The sequence below is a fragment of the Narcine bancroftii genome, chromosome 4 (assembly GCF_036971445.1).
Source record: "Narcine bancroftii isolate sNarBan1 chromosome 4, sNarBan1.hap1, whole genome shotgun sequence".
Lineage (NCBI taxonomy): Eukaryota > Metazoa > Chordata > Chondrichthyes > Torpediniformes > Narcinidae > Narcine > Narcine bancroftii.
In genome coordinates, this window is record NC_091472.1 from 110,836,662 (window position 1) to 110,860,361 (window position 23,700).

The 23,700-nt window shown below is 38.1% G+C and overlaps 1 protein-coding gene across 5 annotated transcripts in view; it reads left to right on the plus strand.

The window, feature by feature from the left end:
- LOC138760991 (shieldin complex subunit 1-like) overlaps nucleotides 1–23,700 on the plus strand; it is an 81,837-nt gene that overhangs the window by 9,369 nt on the left and 48,768 nt on the right. The window lies entirely within an intron of this gene.

Genomic DNA, 23,700 nt, shown 5'->3' on the forward strand with positions numbered 1-23,700 from the left:
CCTTTTAAGAGCCAGGAGGACAGCTTTCCAAACTGGCATTTTCTCTCTCTACCTGGCCATCATCCTGGGGGTTGAAACTGGTCGACCTACTAGAGGCAATGCCTCTAGATAGCAGTTCATCATTCAGAAAATAGGTCCCCTGATTACTGTGGATGTAATTCGGGTATCCGAAGAGGGTAAATATGCTGCGGAGTGCCTTTATGACAGTGGCTAAGGTTATGTTGGGACAGGGGATAGAAAAGGGGAACCTGGAGTACTCATCAATGACTTTCAGAAAGTATATGTTCTTGTTTGACGAGGGCAGGGGCCCACCTCAGTATTTTATCATTTTTGATCTTACCCACAATTTGGTATTGAACATGAACATAACTGTTTGTTGGTTCATTAGCAGGGTAAATCTGTATATCTGGCAAAACAAGAATCCTAGATTGGGGAAAAAATATTTACAGAAATCTAAACTAGAGGGAGGGTTGGCATTACCCAACTTTAGAATTTATTACTGGGCAATTAATATTAGTTACTTAAGGTATTGGTTGAATTATTCAGAATTATCTCTAAATCCCCATTGGGTAAATTTAGAAATTAAACCGATACAAAATTTTTCAATTAGCTCTATTTTGGGAGCTGCTCTCCCTTTTACTCTTACTAAATTATATAAACAAATTGATAATCCAATGGCTAAACATACACTACGTATATGGTTTCAATTCCGGAGATTTTTTGGCCTAAGTCATTTTATCTTGGAAACTCCTATTGTACTAAATTTCCTTTTTCATCCCTCTCTAATTGATCAAGCTTATTTACTCTGGAAAGTTAAAGGTATAACATGCTTTTCGGATTTATTCTTGGATAACTCTTTCATGTCATTTGAACAATTATCCATGAAATATGATTTACCTCGATCTCATTTCTTTCGATATTTGCAGATTAGGAGTTTCTTAGTTTCGACTTTACCCTCTTTTCCCAATCGGGAGACTAAGACTGTTTTAGAGGATATACTATATTCAAAATTCCCTCCAAAAGGTGTGATATCTAAATTATATAATATAATTACAAAAATAAATTCTGGGACTTTTGAAAAGTTTAAAAATGATTGGGAAAGAGAATTCAACCTTCATATTTCTAATGAAAATTGGAATAAAATTCTGCAACTGGTAAACTCTTCTTCTCTATGTGCAAAACATTCACTAATACAGTTTAAAGTTGTTCATAGAGCTCATATGTCTAAAGATAAACTTCATCGCTTTTATTCTCATATCGATCCTATATGTGATAAATGTCAATTGGAAATAGCTTCCCTTACACATATGTTTTGGTCCTGTCCCTCTTTACAGAATTATTGGAAGGAAATTTTTTCCATTATATCTACTGTTTTGAATATTGATTTACAACCACATAACATTACTGCAATTTTTGGATTACCTATGATAGATTTGACTTATTTATCTCTTCCTGCGGATCGTATGATTGCTTTTCTTACACTAATGGCTAGAAGATCTATACTATTAAATTGGAAAGAGGTAAATCCTCCCACTGTTTTCCAATGGTTTACCCAAACCATACTATGTTTAAATTTAGAGAAAATTAGAAACTCTGTCTATGAATCCCCTTCTAAGTTTGAGTTAACCTGGCGACCATTTATTCAATATTTTCATTTGTGGTGAGTTGATCTGGCTCTGTTTTCTTTCTATGATTATGTATGATAATTGGGCTGTAAGATGAGATCGGAGTGATCGGCGTGGTTTAGCTATATCTGTAGGGTTTTTTTTTTAAGTTTTTTTTAAGTTTTTTTTTAAATTCAGATTTGTTTTTTCTTCTTTTTTGGGGTTTTTTTTTCTCTTTTTTCATATATTGTTATTAATTATATATTTTTTTTAGAGATAGTTCACACCCTAAACTGATCAAAAATTTTTTTTATGATATATTTTTATTCTGTAATATTATTGTTTAATATCTCTGTATTAATTCATTACTTACTATGTATTTTTTTTATATCTCTTTGAACTGTATGTGTTTATAAATTATAATAATAATAAAAAGATTGAAAAAGAAAAGAAAAGCAGGGTAAATCTCTTCCTGGCCAGGTAATAACGCCAGTGGCGAACCACCTTAATGTTGGCCTGCGCCTCCTTCTCGACAGAGGAGTGCCGTGTCTCGACTGTGAAGGGTACAGGAAAAAGAGGCTACTGGCCTGCCTGTCTGGTTGAGAGTGGCAGCCAAAGCAAAGTCAGAGGCATCGCTTTCCACCTGAAACAGGATGAATTTATGCATCGTGGCTTTGGCTATGTCTCCCTTGACCTGGGTGAAGGCTGCCTGGGCTTCTGCCAATAAGGGGAAGGTTGTGGATCTTACCAGGGGATGGGCTTTATCAGCTTAGTTGGGAACCCATTGGGCATAATAGGAAATGAACCACAGGCACCTTTTTAGCGCCTTGAGGTTGTGCGGGATCAGGAGTTCCATAAGGGGATGCCTGCGGTCGGGGTCGTGGCGATGACACCACGTGCCATGATGCATCCAAGCAGGGCCATGCCAGTTGTGCCAGTTGTCCTCTTTGTAGGTCAGATTGAGGGACTTAGCAGTGTGGAGGAATTTGGCAAGGTTTTCATGGTGGTCCTGGTGGTTGTGGCCTCAGATAGTGATATTATCTTGGTCGGGAAATGTGGGCGTCAGTTTGTGCTTGTCCACCATCTGATCCTTTTCCCTCTAAAATATAAAAATATCATTGGTGACTTCAAAGGGTACCCGGAGGAAGAGGTAGAGCCTGCTATCCACCTCAAATGCAGTATTCTGACGGTCTCCTGGGTGTAGGGGGAGTTGATGGTACACTGACTTTGGGTCAATGGTGGAGAACATCCTATACTGGGCGATTTTGTTAACCACATCAGCAATCTGGGGAAGGGGGTATGCGTCCAGCTGTGTGAAGGGGTTGATTGTTTGGCTATAGTCAACCACCATGACTTGGGCTTTCCACAGGCTAGAACTGGACACTATGCCTCAGTCAGGAGTCACTGCACCTTGGACTTTATGAATGCCATGTCCTCAGTGCTGTAGCGTCTGCTCTTAGTTGCTATGGGCTTTCAGTCCAAGGTCAGGTTCTCAAGCAGCGATGATGGGGGTATGCAGAGAGTGGAGAGACCGCAGGCGAGGGCTGGCTGTGGATGTCCGTGAGCTGGGGGTTGTGTACATTGATGGGTGTTTGGGGGCCCCCAAACGCCATCCTGACACTCCTGAACTGGCTTTGGAATTCCAGCCCCAGAAGGATCATTGCACAGAGCTGAGGCAGATGTAATCAGACCTCAGCCCAACCACAAATGCGAGACAGCGACAAGCTCCGTTAATGATTCAAAATAGTAGAGTTTTTTTCTATCCTGGTTTGAGTCAAGAGGTTATTCAGCATCGGCGTCGATTTAATCCAGTTAAAGAGGTTTTGTGCCGTAAAGGCTATAAGTCTACTTTTCGCTATCCGGCAGTGTTGAAGGTGTTTTGTGGAGACTTTCAATTTCGGATTTTTGAGAATGAGCATGAAGCAATGATTTTTGCTGATTCGTTGCCAGATGTAAGAGGACAAAGACATAGTCCATCAGCTCTTCAACATACTGGTCCACCGATACCGGGGCAGGGATATTGCCTCTGCATTCTGTGCAGGACCCGAAATAAATTGTCCAGAGTCTCAATGGGTTGCTGTTTTCTTGAGCTCAGGAGGTACCACGAGTTGACTTCATTTACCCATAGTCTGTAGAGGTTGTGGAGCTCAGTCATGCTGCAGAGTAAGTTGTGCAGTCCCTAATCACCAACCCAGCAGCCAACCCTTGCATGCAGTAACTTGAGTTTCTTTTCATCAGAGTCCACAAGGTCCTCAGAAGCTTCCAGGAAGTCTGTGAAGCACTCGATCCACTGCTCGTTCAGCTCTGGGGCTCCAGGATCGAGATCTACTCTGTCGGGGGGCAGCAGTTTCTCAATTGCGTATGGAAAATTTAAAATATAATAAATTGATAGGCTCAATTAATAATTCCAAAGCCGTAGAGTGAGGAACGATAGGCTTTATTATACTTTAGCCTTGTAGCTGGCCCAATTCCAAGTGCTCAACTGAAGTCAGGGAGAGGAAAGTCGATCTTTATTCTAGGGTCAAAAGGGGAGTAGTTACCAGGGAGTGAGTCACTGGTAGGAGACGGGCCAGTTATGTGTTAGCTATTTCATATTCATATCACCACAATCCTTTAACGCACCCAGCCTATTTTTGTTTTCCTTCACACACCCTTGTTTACTTACACTTAGTATTTGCATTCTACATGTTAAGCTTCACTAGGATAGGGTGGATTATAATTTATAGGGTTTGGGTGCTTTGCTAGATATTAATCTTCATTTCTCATCCACATTGGTTACTGTAGTTTCTTCCCATGGATGTTGGCTCATTTTATTAATGATTTCAGCCCAATTAATGATATAAATAGGCTCTACCCAATTGCATTTGTTTTAACAATTGCTACTGACGTGGGGGGGGGGGGGGGTGTGGCAAGATGGCGTAGAGTCTAGACGTGTAATCTCAACCTCTCTGGCCAGACTTTTAAGATCTTGTTTTTAACTCTTTGTTTAAACTTTTTAAAATTTAGTTTAGAGTATCAAGGAGTTGTGTATGGCCATTAATGGTAAAAAGACTAAACCTCAAGTGCAGAAGAAACTACATTTCGGAGTGCTGAAGATTTAGGGCCTAATCAGCCTGCTACAACTTCAGCTTTAATTTCTTCTGTGCCTAAACCACAGAGATTGCCTGTGGGAGTTGAAAAAATGACTACTACTCACCAGGAGAAGGTCATCGCTGGAATTACCCGTTGTCAGGAGGAAGGTGTGTGTGCCCCCGAAGTGGATCTCGATTCTGGCAGCCTGCCGACTTTAACAGAGGGAGCACGCAAAAAGACGACTCCATTGTTTGAAATGCCTCAGGAGGTACTTCAACCTGAATATCTTGATCTTTTCCGTGAGTTTTTGCAACAACAACGGATTGTGGGGGGAGCCCAGTGTTGACCCTCTGAGGAAGTCGGGGTGCCGTCGCTGGGAGTCCAGACCTGTAGTAAAACTGTTAAACTGCCTGTGGTTGAGATTGCAGCAGGTGTTGCAGTTACCTGGTTCTGCAACTACACAAGAGAAAGCAGGGCTGAGCTTTTCTGAATTACAATGTAAACAGTTAAACACTATCATCCAGCCTATGTTGAATGAAATGACTCAAAGGCTCAGTTTAGACCTGAAGACAGTTAAAATACGTGAGGAAGCATCTTGTGAAGATTTTTAAAAATTTCAGGCTGCTTTTTTGAAATGTCAACGACAAGTGGCTTCTAATACAGAAAAAGTGTTGGAGGTGGAAAAATCCGTTAAAGAATTGCGATAACGTGAGTGGGAGTTAGAGAAGAAAGTAGATTATTTGGAGAATCAAAGTAGAAGGAATAATGTGAAGATTGTTGGTTTGCCAGAAGGTATGGAAGAACAGGATCCTCTTCGTTTTTTTACAGAATGGATTCCACAAATACTGGGGCAGGAATTTTTCTCTGGAGGTCTGGTATTGGAAAGAGCTCATAGAACCTTAAGAAGAAGACCTCTGCCTGGTCAACCACCGAGACCCGTGATAATCCGATGTTTGAATTATTTGGACAGAGAAACGATACTTCGTCTAGCAGTGCAAAATGCGAGACAGCGACAAGCTCCGTTAATGATTCAAAATAGTAGAGTTTTTTTCTATCCTGGTTTGAGTCAAGAGGTTATTCAGCGTCGGCGTCGATTTAATCCAGTTAAAGAGGTTTTGTGCCGTAAAGGCTATAAGTCTACTTTTCGCTATCCGGCAGTGTTGAAGGTGTTTTGTGGAGACTTTCAATTTCGGATTTTTGAGAATGAGCATGAAGCAATGATTTTTGCTGATTCGTTGCCAGATGTAAGAGGACAAAGACATAGTCCACCATTGTCTCCTAAAGAAAAAACTGGTTGTCCTGGAAATGGAAGAAATGGGAGAAATGAGAATGGAAAGAGTCCAATTCCTCTTGAAATGGGGTCACCGAGTTTGGAATCTCTTGGATAAATAGAAGAACTTTCTTATTCTTACTTTATTTTTGTCATTATGATATTTTGTTGTCATTCTATGTTTGGCTGGGGAGGGAGAGATTTGCTCTATGTTCTATTAGTCATCAGCCACTGGTGGGTGATCCACACCCAAGTTTTGTTTGGGGATTACTACCTCTTGGTAGTTTTCTTTTGGGGTTTTTTTTTAAACTTTTTAAAAAAAAATTTAAATTTTATTTTATTTAGTTTCTAATTTGTGGTTTCTTTTTCTCCTATTGGAGGGCCTATTTACGTTGATTTGAATCTTTATATATTGATATTGTTAGTTTTTAGTAATATTAGTGGATATGTCAAAGTTGAAGTTTGCTACTTTTAATGTTTGGGGTTTAAACAGTCCGATTAAGCGTAAGCGTATTTTGGCGTATATTAAGAAAATGAAAATTGATGTCGCTTTTTTACAAGAAACACATCTGAATGTCAAAGAAAGTATGAAATTGAAGAGGGATTGGGTAGGACATGTATATTCTTCTTCATTTAATTCCAGGGCTAAAGGTGTAGCAATTTTGATACATAAGAATTTATCTTTTGAATTACAATCAATGGAGGAAAAGGCAAGATCTATTCTTAAATTAAATTGTAAGATTTTTAGTGAATTTTGGACTTTACTTAATATTTATGCCCCAAATGAAGATGATGAAACATTTATTTCGGATGCATTTCTATATCTGGGTCAGACTAATGAAAATGTTTTAGTTGGTGGTGATTTTAATTGTGTTTTGGAACCTTTATTGGATAAGTCTCCGAAGAAAGTTAAGAAATCTAAAATCGCAATTCAGGTTCAAGTGTTGATGAAAGATCTCAATTTAGTGGATATTTGGAAACATCTTAACCCAACAGAGAAGGATTTATCCTTTTATTCAGCTCGACATGAATTGTTTTCAAGGATTGACTTTTGTTTAGTATCGGCACATCTACAGGGGAAAATACAACAAGCGGAATATAAAAGTAAGGTGATTTTGGATCATTCTTTATTATACTTTACATATATTACTTCTGAAAAAGTTCAAGGGGCTTATCGTTGGAGGTGTAATATAATGCTGTTTAAAAAATGCGGAATTTATTGATTTTTTTGAAAGAACAAATTAATTTTTTTTTAAAGAAAATTCTAATTCTGCTCAAAGTAAATTTGTAGTATGGGACACTATGAAAGCTTATTTGAGAGGACAAATAATTAGTTATACTTCTAAAATAAAAAAGAATCGATTAAATCAGAGTCTTGAGTTAGAGAAACGGATTAGTGAGTTAGAAAAGGAATTTCAGAGAGACGTTACAGAAGATCAGAAAATAGAATTGTCCAGGTTGAAATTGGAATATAATACTTTGCAATCTTATCAATTTGAGTGCATGATTAATAGGACTAAACAATGATATTATGAATGGGGAGAGAAAGCACATAAGGTTTTGGCATGGCAATAGATGGAATTCGTTTATTACATATAAACCTCGCGAGATTAATAATGAATTTTGTTCATTTTATAAAAAATTATATACATCTTATGGAAAACAAGAAAACGGATCGATTTATCTTTTTCTATCACAATTGAACTTACCAACATTATAGGATGTAGATATACTGGAGTTGGAAGCACCATTTACTGACTCGGAAACTAAAATGGCTATGATGGAAATGCCGAACGGTAAATCGCCTGGTGATGATGGATTCTTGGTCGAATTTTATAAAGTCTTTTATGATGACCTCTCTACAGTGTTTGGAGATGAACTACGCCAGGTCGGAGAACATTATGAATTGCCTGAGTCTTGAACTAGTGCTTTAATTACGGTAATTCCAAAGAAAGATAGAGATCCTTTGAAATTATCTTCATATAGACCGATTTCATTTTTGAATGTAGATTATAAAATTATAGCTAAAATTTTGGCGAATAGATTAGCTAAGTTTTTACCAAAGTTGATCCATATGGATCAAACAGGTTTCATAAAGAATAGATATGCCTCGGATAATATTTTACATGTGATTAGTTTGATTAATAGATTTTGACAATCTTCAGATCACCTGATGGTGATATCTTTAGATGCTGAAAAAGCGTTTGATAGAGTTGAGTGGAATTTTTTGTTCAAAGTTTTGGAGAAATTTAAGTTTGGTCCTTTTTTTACTGGTTGGGTTAAGGCTTTATATAGTAAACCAGTAGCCAGAATACTGACGAATGGTTTGATTTTGGAACCGTTTAAACTGACCCGATCTACTTGTCAAGGTTGTCCTTTATCACCAGCTTTGTTTGTGTTAGTGATTGAACCTTTAGCACAGTTGATAAGACAGAATACACAGATACAGGGTATAAAAGTTTTAGATGAGGAATATAAAATTAATTTATTTGCTGATGATGTATTGGTGTACCTAACAAATCCAGCTCAATCACTTTTGCATTTGAAGGAGTGTTTGATGCAATATGGACGTCTTTCTGGATATAAAGTTAATTGGGAAAAAAGCGAAATATTACCGGTGAGTGAAGGAGATTATAAGAACATTCTTAACTTGAAATGGACGGATCGAATTAAGTATTTGGGTATAATTATGGATGTCAATTATCAATGTTTATATAAATTAAATTATGTTCCGTTAATAAAAAAAATTAAAACTGATTTGATTAAATGGAAAGATTTATCTATTAATTTATTGGGTAGAATAAATACAATTAAGATGAATATTTTTCCACGTATACAATATTTATTTCAATCTATTCCATATTTACTTGATAATATTTTTTTTTCGAGATTTCAATAAAATGGTTAGGGAGTTTTTATGGAGAGGTAAATTTTCAAGAGTAGCTTTGAATAAATTAACTTGGAAATATGAACTAGGGGGATTACGTTTACCTCATTTTCTAAATTATTATGAAGCATCCCAACTTAAATTTATTTTTGATCAGATGAGGGATAGTTATGGTATTGATAAGAATTCTTTGTTTCTTTATTATCAAATTCGATCGTTGGTCAAACATGTGTTTGGTAGAGATATGACTTTACCTGAAATGATTAAATTTGAGACTTTTCTTATGAAGGTACCAGAGAAGGGTTATATTTCAGTTATGTATCAAATATTACAGGATGGTATGGATAAAAAGGGTTGGGATAAATCTAAAGGTAAATGGGAAGTGGAGATTGGTTTTACTTTTTCCGAGGATGATTGGTCAGATATTTGTTATGATAGTGTAACTAGACTGATAAATGCACGTTATGCAATGATTAATTATAATTTTTTACATCAATTATATTTAACACCTGAAAAGCTAAAAAAATATGGTTTTCATGAATCAGATTTGTGTTTTAGATGTGGTAACGCTGTTGGAACTTTTTTTCATGCGGTTTTGTTATGTATATATATATATATATATATATATATACATAAAAATACAATCTTTTTGGAAGAAAGTACAATTGCTTCTAGAATACCTGTATAAGATTAAAAAACCTTTAGATCTGGCAGTATTTTTATTGGGTAGTTTGCAACCTCTGAAAGGTCTGGGATTAGATAAATTTCAACTTGCTTTTGTATATTTAGCATTATCTGTAGCGAAAAAATGTATTGCTTGTACGTGGAAAGATACGAATATGATTGATATTAATAGATGGCATAATGAGATGAGATATTGTTTAATAATGGAAAAAATCTCATATGTTTCGCGTGATAATTATAGTTTTTTATTAATAAGTGGTTGTTATTCAGAATATTTACATTTTGATTTACATTGATTAGATCTTAATACGTATGCTTAATTTTTCTTTATTTTTTTTTCTCTTTATGGCTCTCCTTAGGAGAGTTGGCTGAAAGGGGGGATTCCTTTTTTTTCTTTCTTTTATATATATAAAATATATAGTTCTTGCTTTGTTTATTGTTATATATGTTACTTATTATCTGTATTTTGAACGAATAAATAAAGTTTAAAAAAAAACAATTGCTACTGACAACCACATTTTCACCCTGCACTATTTGTATAAACCATACTTTTCCTTCACTGCTGTGACCTAATGCTATGCTGGGGGGTCGTTTTGATCTATTATAATGAGGGTGGTACCATTCCTGGAAGGAGGTGAGATGGTGTCTTGCTAAAATCCACTGCTACACATCTGAAGCATTTGAGGGTTTACCAGAATTATTTCGGCTTATTGGTCATTCTGCAACATTGGATCGGTTAAATCAAAGTTGCCGCAATGGAACTCCACCTTCCCTTTTGTCTCGGACAAATCTGCATATCCAACAACTACTGAACTTCTGTCTTTTAGCACACAAATAACTCATGCAGAGGGATGTATTCCTTGGGATATCTGTTTTACTTGGTTTTGTGTCAGTTCCTGGGGAAAGCTTTATAATTTTTCCATGCGTAAACACCTTCTCCTAATTGGGACATTTTGCTATCAATATAATTACCAATAATCTTATGCTCCACATTTTGCTTCTAAAATAAATCTCCAAACATAATACAGGTGTAGATATAAGATTAATGCATTATGAATTGCAGGACCTCTTGATTTATCGACTTCGTTATGTTGTAGTTTGCATCTTGTGGTGTGAATCCATTTAGGTTTCTCCTTCACTTTCACAGCTGTCCAAGACATTAACACCACCAGGTAGGAGAGGAGAAAAAATTACAAGTGAAGCCTTTTACATAAATCATGTCACCGATTTAAAAGGGTGCATGTTTCCCTCTGTCAAGAGTTTCTGTTGATCCCCAAGGGTAGAAAAATTGTGGAATAATTTCTTTCATAAGGACTTTTGCAACTGTTCATCTCTTTTAATCGGGTAAATTTCCACCTACTGAGAGAACATATCACCTATAACCATCATATATTTGAATTGTTTACTGGTAGGCTTGTGTACAAAATCATTTATAACTGCTCAAATGGCATCTAAGGACCAGGCAGATGATCATATTTCCCTGGAATCCTGGCTTTACTGTGTTGTTGATAGACTAAACATGTTTGTATCACCTGTCTACAGTTACTGATATTCCCGGTGCAAACAATCACTGGGTAATATAATGTAGCATCCCTCTATTGTCTGTGTGAGCCTACAAATGAACCAGGCGTATCAGGGGCAAAAAGAACAATCTGGGTCAAGCAGGTCATCCATCAGGGAAGGATGCAAGCGCGTGTCACAGCAAAAAGTTTGGCCTCTTTAGCAGAGGTTCCCTGTGGAAGGGCAAACATTTCAACAAGTTCAAATAGTGATACAAAGGCATAATCAGCTAGAACATTATCTGTGGGATTACGTGATTAACCATTAATGTAGTGTCTCAGTTCTGCATTTTCCAAAGGCCTGACCAGAATAAGAAAGGGTCCATTGCTGGAGAATGCTGAATGGTGTAATTAGGGTGAGACAATATAATAACTTCATGACCAGTTATATGTGGATTCTGGAGGAACACGTGGCCTTCCTGTCTCTCTGGAATATTATGGATTGCAGGTGGTCACATGTCCTCCCTGTCTGAATCTTGCTGTTGGCTCATTTAAATTACTTAGGGTCATCATTAGCTAGACACTCAGCTCAGAACAGTATAAACCATCGATGCACACCACATACCTTTCTCTCTGCCTCTTGGTCCAAGCCCCAGTGATCACTCCACACCAGGTCACTACTATGGACATCACTGGAGGAGTCACGGGCAAAGTGTGTACTATACTTAAACTGAGCCATAGTACTGTGATAGATCAATGCTTGCAGGGAGCCACACCCTTGTTGGAACAGGGAACCGGGAGTGTGTGTTTAAGTTCCTGTCTTGTTACAGTATGTTTGTAGCTGTATATTTCTTAACACTGAGTCGCACCCCAAGGTACAAGGATCGGGAGTGTCTGCTCAAATCCCTGTCTGAGAGTGTACACATGAATGAGCGTGTAGAAGATAGGTGGTCAGTGGTATAATCTCGGTCTGATGTGAATGTCTATAAATGTTGACGTCTTCCCCTGTTTGTCTATCGTGTGTCCAAAAAATTATGTTTGATTGTAGTACTTGTGTCCAGTCTCATCTTTGAACCCACTGAGCCTGATACTTTCCAAACACAATGTTGGTCCGTCACGTTGCTGTAAAATGCTGGGTTTTAGTGTGCAGTAATGCCACTGCATGTAGTACACGAACAATGCAGGGGTTGTCCATTACAATAGGAAAAGACTTTTCCACTGTCATAGCTGTAGCTGCCATAGCTTGTAAACAGGTTGTTCCTGTTAGGATGAAAGGAAAGGTTAAAAGATTAAGGGAGCCATGGTTTTCATGGGAAATTGGAAACTTGGTTCAGCAAAAGAGAGATGCCTACAGTTAATATAGGCAGCATGGAGAAAATGAGGGAATTGAGGAATATACAGAATGTAAAAAGGATCTGACGAAAGAAATTAGAAAAGCTTAAAAGAAATACGAGGTTGTTTTGGCAAATAAGGTGAAAGTAAATTCAAAGGAAATAGGCCAATGACAATTTTTCTCAAGCAAAATATTTCAGTAAAAATCGGGTCTAGAGCAGTGATTCTCAAGCTTCCCTTCCCACTCCCATCCCACCTTAAGCAATCCCTTACTAATCACAGAGCACTAATGGTATAGGGATTACTTAAAGTGGTATGTGAAGGGAAATAAAAAGGTTGAGAACAACTGTTTTTAAGAAATATAAAGGTGGACAAGTCTCTGGGTTGTGACAGGATATTCCCTAGGACTTTGAGGGAAGTCAGTGTGGAAATAGCAGGGCTTCTGACAGAAATATTTAAAGTGTCATTAACGATGGGGATGGTACTGAAGGATTGGTGAATTGTGCACATTTTTCCATTGTATAAAAAAGGTTCAAGGAGTAAACTACGCAATTATCGGCCTGTAAATTTCGGTGAGAAAATTAATGGAAAATATTCTTAGAGATGGTATAAATAATTATCTGGATAGACATAGTATGATTAGGAACAGTCAATTGTGTTATTGAATTCTTTGAAGAGGTTACTGTAGATGATACTTTCCAATCTCTTGTATTTCCCAATTTTAAAACAGGTAATCTTCTAAGAAACGTAAGCTTCGATATTCCAAATTACAATCTTATCACTCCAATAAACCAAACTTCATAGTTACAGCTTTATGTAGCCTTTAATTAGTTGATATAACCATTTTTTGCATAACTTTGGACCAAGATTTTCATATTGTTGAATAAACAAAGCATTCAATTATATTTAAAGACATAACAATATAAAAAATTATTAAAACTAATAAGATGATAAGATGACGAATTCAAAGAAAAGTATTTTGAGAGGTTACGCCTCCTCCATGGTTCTCCAGAGACTGAACGCAAGCTCCGAGTCTGCACGGATATTACAATATACGAAATCATAGTAACTATGGTAACCTATAAAACAATTTTTCTTAAAGGGATAGTCATAAAATTAACTACAAATCAAAAACATATGGTTTTAATTTTTACAGTTACCAGGAAAATTGACGAGGGTAAGGCAGTGAATGTTGTCTATATGGACCTCAGTAAGGCCTTTGACAAGTTCCCACACGGAAGTTTAGTTAGGAACGTTCAACCATCAGTGTGAATATGGAAGTAGTAAAATTGATTCCACAGTGGCTGGATGGGAGATGCCAGAAAGTGGTGGTGGAGAACTGTTTGTTGGGTTGGAGGCCGGTGGTTGGTGGTGTGCCTCAAGGATCTGTACAGGCTGTATTGTTATGGGGTGGTATGCAGATGATATTAAGATAGGTGGTGGTGTGGATAGTGAGGAAGGTTTTCAAATCTTGCAGAATGACTTGGGCAAATTGGAAGAAGGGGCTGAAAGTTGGCAAATGGTGTTCAATGTTGACATTTTGGTAAGACTAATCAAAATAGGACATACATGGTGCATGGTAGGGCATTAAACAATGCAATTGAACAGAGAGATTTAGGAATAATGGTACACAGTTCCCTAAAAGTCGAATCTCAGGTGGAAAGGGTAGTGAAGAAAGCCTCTGGAATGCTGGGCTTTATAAATCAGAGCACAGAGTATAAGAGTTGGGAGATAATGTTAAAATTGTACAAGGCATTGGTGAGGCCAAATTTGGAATATTGGGTTCAGTTCTGGTCACCAAATTATAGGAAGGATGTGAACAAAATGGAGAGAGTGCAGAAAAGATTCACCAGAATGATACCTGGGTTTCAGAACCTAAGTCATAGAGAAGGTGAAACAAGTTAGATTTTTATTCCTTGGAGCGAAGAAGGCTGACGGGGGGATTTGATAGATGTCTTTAAGATCTTGAGGGGGATAGCTACAGTAGATGTACATAGACTTTTTCCATTGAGGATAGGGGAGATTCAAACAAAAGGACATGAAGTGAGAGTTGGGGGGGATAAAGTTTAGGTGCAACACAAGTGGAAGCTTCTTTACTCAGAGAATGGTATCTGTGTGGAGCTGGGTATAACTGTGTATGCACCTATTGTCTTTCATTATTGTACCATGAATTTCTGCTAAAAGCCATGATTTGACCACATCATCTTTGTCTACTTCATCAATCGGCACTTCAAGATGTATCACACCCTCCCATGCAATTGAATCAAAACACCAGAGGTGAACCCATCACTTTTGTTAACTTAAAGTGTGAAAGGCTTACTATAATTTGGAAGTTCCAAGGCAGGGGCAAACAGCACAGCATCTTTTAGAGAATGGAAAGCTGCTTGGTACTCCAGAGTCCACTGAATCTGCCCTGGTGCACCCCGCAACACTGATGTTCTGAAGACATCGACCAATTCCCGATACTTGGGTATCCACTGGCAACGGTACCTTACCATACCAAAAAATGTCAATAGGTCATTTTTTGTTAGTCGGGACGAATATGTTAAGTATAGCTTTTACCCACATGGAGCCAAATTGTCGCATGCTGTCCTGCTGCTCGAAGGCTGACAAAGCTTTTTTTCTTGCGAGCAACAATATTCTTATTCGGCTAAACAGATCAAAAAGGTAAGAGAGTCTTTAATGCATGTAGCCAGGTTAAGCGGTGCCACCAGAAAATCACCAGCATATTGAATCCTTGTATAATATAATTAGAGGTTCCATCGTTCAGTGGTTAGAACACTGGTCTTGTAAACCATGGGTTGAAAGTATGTTCCTCGCTAGGGGCACATTTCTGTGAGGGGCACTGGACCAAGTGGTGACTCTGTCTTCCTTATGGTAGACCAAGGTTAAAGAATTTTATATATGTTCCATTCTAAATGTAGTATTTACATGACAATAATGGAACCTTTAATTGGTGGAAATCTTGTCGAATGGCTGCAGCATAAACAGGAGGGCTTTCAGTGTAGACTTCAGGCATTCTTGTCCAAGAATACTGTTTGCAATAATAATTGGTACTAATCCGTATTATCGGTTGGTAGGTAATTGAGCATATTTCTTGAGGGTAACTTGATGTGGCTCTGCTAAATAGACTGTGCTTACATCATTTTTATGAACCGTCCACAAATTCATAGGTATCGAGGAGAGGTCAACAAGCTTGTAAGGCCTGAGTGGCAGAAGGACATTGGACAGGGTAGTCAGTGGTCACTCCTCCACCTACACATATCCTTCTTGGTCAGCAGGGGTGGGGGAGGAAACAGAGTGGAAGGGGCTTAACAGATGTTGTCCTGTGCCTTGAGGTGACATCCATTCAATCAGAAGTCCCACGTTCACAGCTATAAAAAGGTGCCTGGATCATAGGGGTTATGATTTTGTGGATGTTTGTATAGATATTTCTGATAATCATTCAATTGTGCACATTCTTCTCATCCCTCTGCTGGTAAAATATTTTTAAAGTGATCAGAACTTCCAAGCAGTTGATGTGGGACTTCATGGTTTCCCCATTCACTAAAGTAGGTGAATGGGTACACCACCCCATGCAGTGATGCAGTGTGTACGCTGACCTTTTTAGAGACTCCTATCAAGTGGAAAAGATGAACGAAGTCAGGGTCGGTAGAGATCAGTTGGTAAAGTTCACATGTAGCAGATTGGTAAGGATTACACAAGAGTTGCCAACAAAACAGCATGGGCACTGAAGCTGGCTTATCAAGAGTTAATGAACTTGAAAGTTAATATGTTGCACTCTGGGGTAATTTCAGAAACATTTTTTGCATTGCACAGTGAACTGTGGCTCCCAACTTAGACAAAGTGTCTACGTAACAGAGGAGATGGGTGTTGTTTGGGATGTAATGGAGTCTGAAACATTGTTCTCATTAAATTAACAGAAACAAGAGTAGATAATGGCTCTATGATAGAGATATCGGTAATACCAACCATACTAACATACTGACGATATGTGAGCTTCACAAAGGGGGGGGGGGGTACAGAAGACAGTGGGGCCAGTATCCACTAAAGCTGATTTTTGCCCCCACTTTGAATCTGAACAAGGGGATTCTCATTCATATTGCTGGACAATTTAATTCTAGTTCCCTCTACTGCTGTTCCCTCGTGGCACCCCAATGCCATTGGATTGGGATTGTTAGGGTACAAGGTGTTGCTGCCCAAAAAATCTCATGCCCAGTGCCCTTTACAATCATATTGGCACCATTCATCTTGTGCCTGATCGCGGGCTCCCCCCCCCCCCACCTATTTGGAAACTGTAAGCACCCTATGCCTCGTTCTCTCCCTCAACCACTATTTCCATAGTTGGTCCCTCGTGTTATCCTTTTGTCACTTACTGGGAAAAGATATCCCTATCCATATTAACCAATGAGATTTTTGTTTGCCAGTCTGAATTTCTCATTTTAAAAGTTTGGTCATGTCTTGGTAACATGCAATTCAGCAGTTGATTATCTGCTAAGGGAGCACCAGCATATTCATCTCTTTAACTCTTGTACCTTGCCAAAAATATCCACCATCATCTCTCCTGACTGTTGCAAAGTTCGAGCCCTGTATCCAATATCCCAAGTCCTCTGGGCAGCTTGTATAATTGATTGCCTTCCTCTGTACCCCACCAATGAGCCATAGATTCATTACCTGTGCCAGTAATACATCATTCTCTCACCAATTCCCATCTTTCCCTGAGGGAACAGAGAACTCGTCCTGGAACATTGCTCACGATACTTTGTACAGGTAGGTGCATTTAAACAATATGGTTACATCTCCTGGTAAAGGATTATAAATATTACAAATTTGGGTCACCCAATCATGTAAGACTTTAGGTGCTTTTAAGGGATTTAGGGCTTCACATATCACGTTTCTAAATTCAGTGGGAGTCCAAGGGTTAAGGACTGGCATGCTGCCTAAAATCAATTTGGGATTCATAGAGGCCTAGGCCTCCAGATCAGCATCTGATGACTCACATTTAATAGATATTGTAATCTGCTTTTTACTTTTTGATCGGATCACAGGCCCTTCTTGCAGGGGAGTACTGGGTGGTGTGGTAGCAAATAGAGTCCCAGCAGCTGTCATGATAACACTGCTTACATCAGAACGTGGGGGTTGGTATACAAAATTCAGGTAGACAGCAGCATTGGTTGTAAGGAATTGATTTAACTCTTTGGATTCCCCATCATTCTTTACAAAGGGTAATTTTGGGTACTGAGAGGTAGGTGGATCAGGGGACTTACATCGACATTTCAGGGGCTACAGACACTTCTTTTTCCTTCTTAGTTCTGGGACGTTGGTGTCACTTAGCCACATCCCTCCATACCTGAAAACAACTTACATGCAATCCATATCCCACTGAGCGTCTTTGCCCCATCTCGCATTTTATTCCACCAAGTTTAGATAGGTTAAAAGATTCTCCATATGGCCCCTGTCCCTGAGACCACCCATACAAATCACTACTAAAGATCATTACCAACTTCATTACCCACTGATCATTACCAACTTCTCTAATAACTGTCTCCAAAGGGGAGCCTGGAGGAACAATAGGTTTCCCACCTGCTGCCAATATTTTATTCTTTGTTTTATCTTCTGACGTTTTTCTTGTCATGCAAGGAGTATGTGCAATTAGTTTACCTTTCTTTGATTCTGGTTCTGCCTTCAGAATTCGCATTCTCTTTGATTCTACAGTATCTTTATTATTTTCTATGACTGCAATCAAAGCTTAATTTCTATCACAAAATATAATATACAGTATACAACAATTTATAACAATTTTACAAGACCTCTCACTGGTGGTCCCTGAAATGAACCTGGAACATCTCCAATTTGAACTTTTATTCTAACTTTAATTTCTTCCATGCCTCATACTTCTCTAGTCCTCTCACTTCTTCCCCACTTCTTGCCTCAGCCAATTGACATCTTGGCTCAGTGTGGGTTGGATTTTAATTTCTCTCTTTCTCTTTTTCTCTTGGGACTTGTCTTTTTCAAAAAAAATCTTTTTTTTCTCTCTTTTTTGTCTTCTGAGACATCTTGGCTCAGCACGAGTCGCTGGCCGGATACACCAGGGTCTCAGGTGCTATCCCTTTTTTAGGATACACTGGGCTGGGACAGTGCCTACTGAGTTCAATTTCCGCATTCCCCCCTATTTTTGCGGATCCCATTATAATGGGGATCCTGCTGGCTACACCAATTATTTTGTCAAAATTTACTGATAAGAGTCCTTGAGTATCGTTTCACAGACTTTCTTTTCATGATACATCATGGAGAGTAGACAGCAGTCTCCTCTGCTATCCAATTCCAAAATCTACTTCCATAAGCATGTATATTTATATAGAGTCAATCAAGCTGTTACAGATATTAGGATCACATCATGGAATAAACCCGTTGAAAACTACATCAAGACCTTTATTACAATTTTTGTCTTTTAAAATCTAGTTTTGTCTAGTTTGAAGAAGAATGAGTCAATAACCACTGTTAACATCCTTGACTGGTTAAGACCTCAACTTAGCTACTAAATAATATCTCGCTGAACAAATGCTGTATTAAAATGGGCTGTTTACCAATTCTGATAGTGATACGGTCAACTTTTTCTATATAAAATTTATTCAGCAAGCATTCTTTCACAAACACAGAAATATTGCAGCTGAATAAACATTGAATCCTAGTTTTGGACCCTGTGTTGTTATTTTTGAATTGATGCATAAATAAACATGGAAGAATGCTTTCACGTTTGATTTTATTCCTTGAATCTTGTTCCTAAACTTCCCTTTCACAGTGGCCTTCTGTTCCACGGCTGATAAATAATCCCAAAGAAGCCATTTTCCATGCCAAAATGAATGTCAGCAGGCTATTTCACTGTGAGACTTTTCAAGGCTAAACCGTGGCCTGTCCTTACAAGGTAAACGCAGGAAAATTATGGAATCACTGAATAATCATCAGGAGCTGGGAGCATAATCACACAAGAAATGGGAGCAGGGGAATGTTATTTGGCCTCTTGTTTTATTTGTTGTTCACAAGATCACGGTTCATCTTCTACCTCAACATAAATTTCCCACCCAATCCTCCACATCCCTCGATCTCTTTAAAACCACAAAATTTATTGATTGTGGAATCAGTGACTGGGCTTCCATCCCATTCTGCAGATGAGAATTTCAAAGATCCACCCAACTCTAAATGAAGACGTTTCTTCTCTTCTCAGTCCTACCTTATTCTGAGATGAAGACCCTTCATTCTGGACTCCTCAACCAGGGGAAAATAGGCTTTTGATAACCTTTGAGTATTTTGGCTTAGGTTACCACTATTTTGTAAAGAATAGGGATGTGGTCTGCTGCATTTCTCATCGAGTAATGGATCTACCATCCCAAGAGTCTGCATGGTGACTTAATCTCTTCTCCTTCAATAGGAAAAGCTACTAAAATTGTGTACAATACTTAAATTGCAGTCTCACCAAGGTTCCATATACTGTAATTATAATAAGATATCCTTACTCTTGTGTTCAAATCTTCTAACAGTGTAAGTCAAAATAGTATACTGTATCTTTATCTAACTGCCTGCAGTTCTGCCACCAACACAGAGATACCTGAAGCATTTATTGTGACATGTCAACTTGAGTAATTTGCTACATTCCCAGTCAACCCTCAAGTATTTTCATGCAAGAATAATTTACATTGCAATAATTTAAACTCTGTTCAAAACTTCAACTGCACATTAAACAGTATTCTCTCTTCCTAACTCCGAGGAGCTGAAAGTTGATCCACTTTTTAGTTTAACTTTCTGTTGGTTTGAAATTTCATCCTTGCAACTGTGTCTAAAATACATTCTTTTCAGGAACTTGCAGTGTGTAATTGGTGCATGTCAATTTGTGCTTTCTTGTTACAAGGAATCATTTAGATTTTAGAGTGATTTTGTTCCAGGTGACTGAGACCAAGGACACTGGCTTATCTCCATAATTCCTTGTTTCAGTAATATTATCACCTGATGGCAATTATTAATGACAAGCTTAATGTATTTCTATGTCCCAGTCATAAATAGTTGCAGTTATATTTTCTTGTGCTGTCACTGGACCCACATAGCGTTAACCAACATAGAAAGAATTTCTCTGAACCCCACAAGCATGGTAAATTAAAGGATTAACTGTTTATTGAGTGTTTTTTTTAAATAAGTGACAGCTTGCACTTTGAGTCGACAGCTCTTGTCATTTCTATGGTCCCAAATTGGACCAGAAGGTAACTTTCTTCTGTGATGCTTTGGTGCAGAGGCTGAACAATTGAGTAAGAATGCAAGTCATTATTTCCATTCACTGTTCAAATTATACTTTTCCATTAATTTCTTCCTTTCCTCATTATGACTAATTTGTATTGTTTTCTCTAAATCAGTTATTTCCTTTTCTAATTGATTTACTTCCCTTAAGTAATCCTTTCTAAATTTGACCATATAATTAATTATTTGTCCTCTTAAATATGCCCTTAAAGTATCCCATGCAACAAATTTATTCTTTACCAAATACTTAATATTTTCCATAAAAAAACTTAAATTTGTTTTCTTACAAAATCACAAAAATCTTTCCTTTTCAACAATACCTTATTTAATCTCCACCGAGATCCACTAATTTTTTCTTCCTCGGATACTATTGACAATAACAAAGGTGAATGGTCCGAGATAGTGCGTGCCAATTATTCTACCTGTTGTACTCTAAATTGAACTTGAGCTGTCAATAAAAACATGTAAATTTGTGAATATGTCTTATGTTTAAAAGAATAAAATGAATAATCTCTATCATTCATATGCATTTTCCTCCAAATATCTATCAATCCTATACCTACCATTAATTCTTTTACTTCTTTAGACACTTTTACTATCTCCTACGTATTTTCCCGATCTATCCATTTTTGAATTTAATGCCAAATTAAAATCTCCTCCCATCAAAATTGTACCATTGGCATTTGACAGCTTCATAAAAAGCCTTGCATAAGTTTACTATCATCTACCTGAGGAGCATATAAATGCAACAAGGTACAATTTTCTGAGTATATTTGACCTTCTATCATCCTGCCACGTCCTTTTCTACATTTAACATTTTTACTGGTAGATTTTTATTTATCAATATTGCAACTCCTCGCACCTTTGAATTAAATGAGGCTGTCATTATGTTACCCACCCAATTCCTTTGTAGGGGGTTAATTTGATTGAAAATGATTGGGAAGATTAATTTTATGAGTTTTAATGTTAATGAGATACAAAATCAAATAAAACGTTTAAAAAATTGGTATTTATGAAAAAAAGAATATAGATATAGCTTTTTTTTAACAAGAAATGCATTTAGTGGAGAAGGAACTAGATAAATTACAAATGATACTTTTAAAGCCTGCTCCTTGTTAGAGAGTAGGCCAAGTCAGAGGTCTACTTCTGTCACACCTTCTCAGCCTCTGGTCTTGATTTCCAGAAGCAGTGGGCGCTTACAGCCTGGTGGAGGGGGCTCCAGTCACCAAGCATGGAGCCTGTTTTATCCAGCATTGCTGACTCCCAACTTAATGGCTACTTCCTTGTTTTCCCTGAAATGCACAGTAACCACATCTCAACTTTGGATAGAAAGTGTGCTACAGTCAGTTGTAGAAACTAAGAAATTCCAGTGCAGAGCTCCATCACAGTTGTGCCAGGACTAACTACATTTCAGAGTTATCTATTTTAAGGTCATTGGTCACCTAACTACAGGAAAGATAACAATAAGATTGAAAGAGTGCAGATACTAAATACTAAGATGTTGCTGGAAATTAAGGAACTAAGTTACAGGGCAAGTTTAAACAGGTTAGGGCTTTATTCCCAGGATCATAGAAGAATGAGGGCTGATTTGATAGAGGCATTACAAAATGATGATGTTATAGATAGAGCAAATGTAGGTAGGCTTTTTCCACTGAGGGTAGGTGAGATACAAATCAGAGGACATGGGTTAAGGGTGAAAGGGGGAGAAGTTTCTGGAGAACATTATGAGGAAGTTCTTCACACAGAAAGTGGTGGGATTGTGGAATGAGCTGCCATCTGAAGTTGTGAATATGGGCTCAATTTTAATATTTAAGAAAAGTTTTGACAAGTAACTGGATGGGAGGAGTATCGAGGGATATAGTCTGGATGCAGTTCAGTAGGAATAGGCTGAATAATAGTTCAGCACAAACTAGAAAGGCCAAATGGCCTGTTTCTGTGCTGTAATGTTCTATGGTTCAATATGACTTGTGTGCTGGTTTCTCTTATTCCTTAATGTTTTGCCGTATGATTTTGCCATCATGTTTAAGAAAATTTCTTCATGTGAAATGATAAGAAGGTAAAAGCCAGCTGATTCCACCAGAGTTGTGCAGCCTCACCACTACCGTCCAATGGTACTGACTTCCATTATCATGAATTGATTCGAACGACTGGTAATGGACCCATTCCAGTTTATCCTTTGGTCAAACCGATATGCTGCTCTGACCCTCCATTCTATCCTGACCCACCTAGAAAACCATGCTTTGTCTACCAGGTTGTTGTTTCTTTTGAGGCAAGTCTTTTGAGGCAAGGTTAGCAGAGCTGGGATTTTTCTCTTTAGAACATAGAAAGATGAGAGGAGACTTGATAAAAGTCTACAAGATCATAAAAAGTTTCCTAGGGCAGGATAAGCAAACACTGGAGGACATAAGTACAAGTTTAAGGGAGGGAAATTTAGGGGAAACATCAGGGGTAAGTTTTTTACACAGAGTTGTGGGTACCTGGAATGCCTTGTCGGGGCTGGTGGTGGAGGCTATAACATTGGGTGCATTTAAAAGACTCTTAGACAGACACATGGATGATAGAAAAATAATGGGTTATGGGGTAGAGAGGGTTTTGTACTTATTTTTGGAATTAATATATGGGTTGGCACAGCATCGAGAGATGAAGGGCCTGTACTGTGCTGTATTGTTCTATGTCTATGTCTAAATAAATAATTATTGCAAAAATGTGGTTCATTGTCTATTCATAAATCTGACGGTAGAAGGAAGAAGCTGGTTTTGTACTGTTGAGTGTTTGTCTTCAGGCTCCTGTACCTCCTTGGTGAAGGTAGCAGTGAGAAGAGGGCATAGCCTGGGTGGTGAGGGTCCTTGATGATAGAGGCTAGTTTCTTCAGATACTGCCTCTTAAAGATTCTTTAATGTTCTGATTGATTCCTATTCAATAATAGTGTGGCAGCACACCATTTGGCAGGTGAACCGGCTCCGCTTATAACTCGCGCAGTGGAGCAGCCGGCCAAAATGGCGCCGACGGGGGTTTCCCATTCTCAGCACAGGGCTCAGAAGCCCGTGCTGGGGGACCACGTGATGC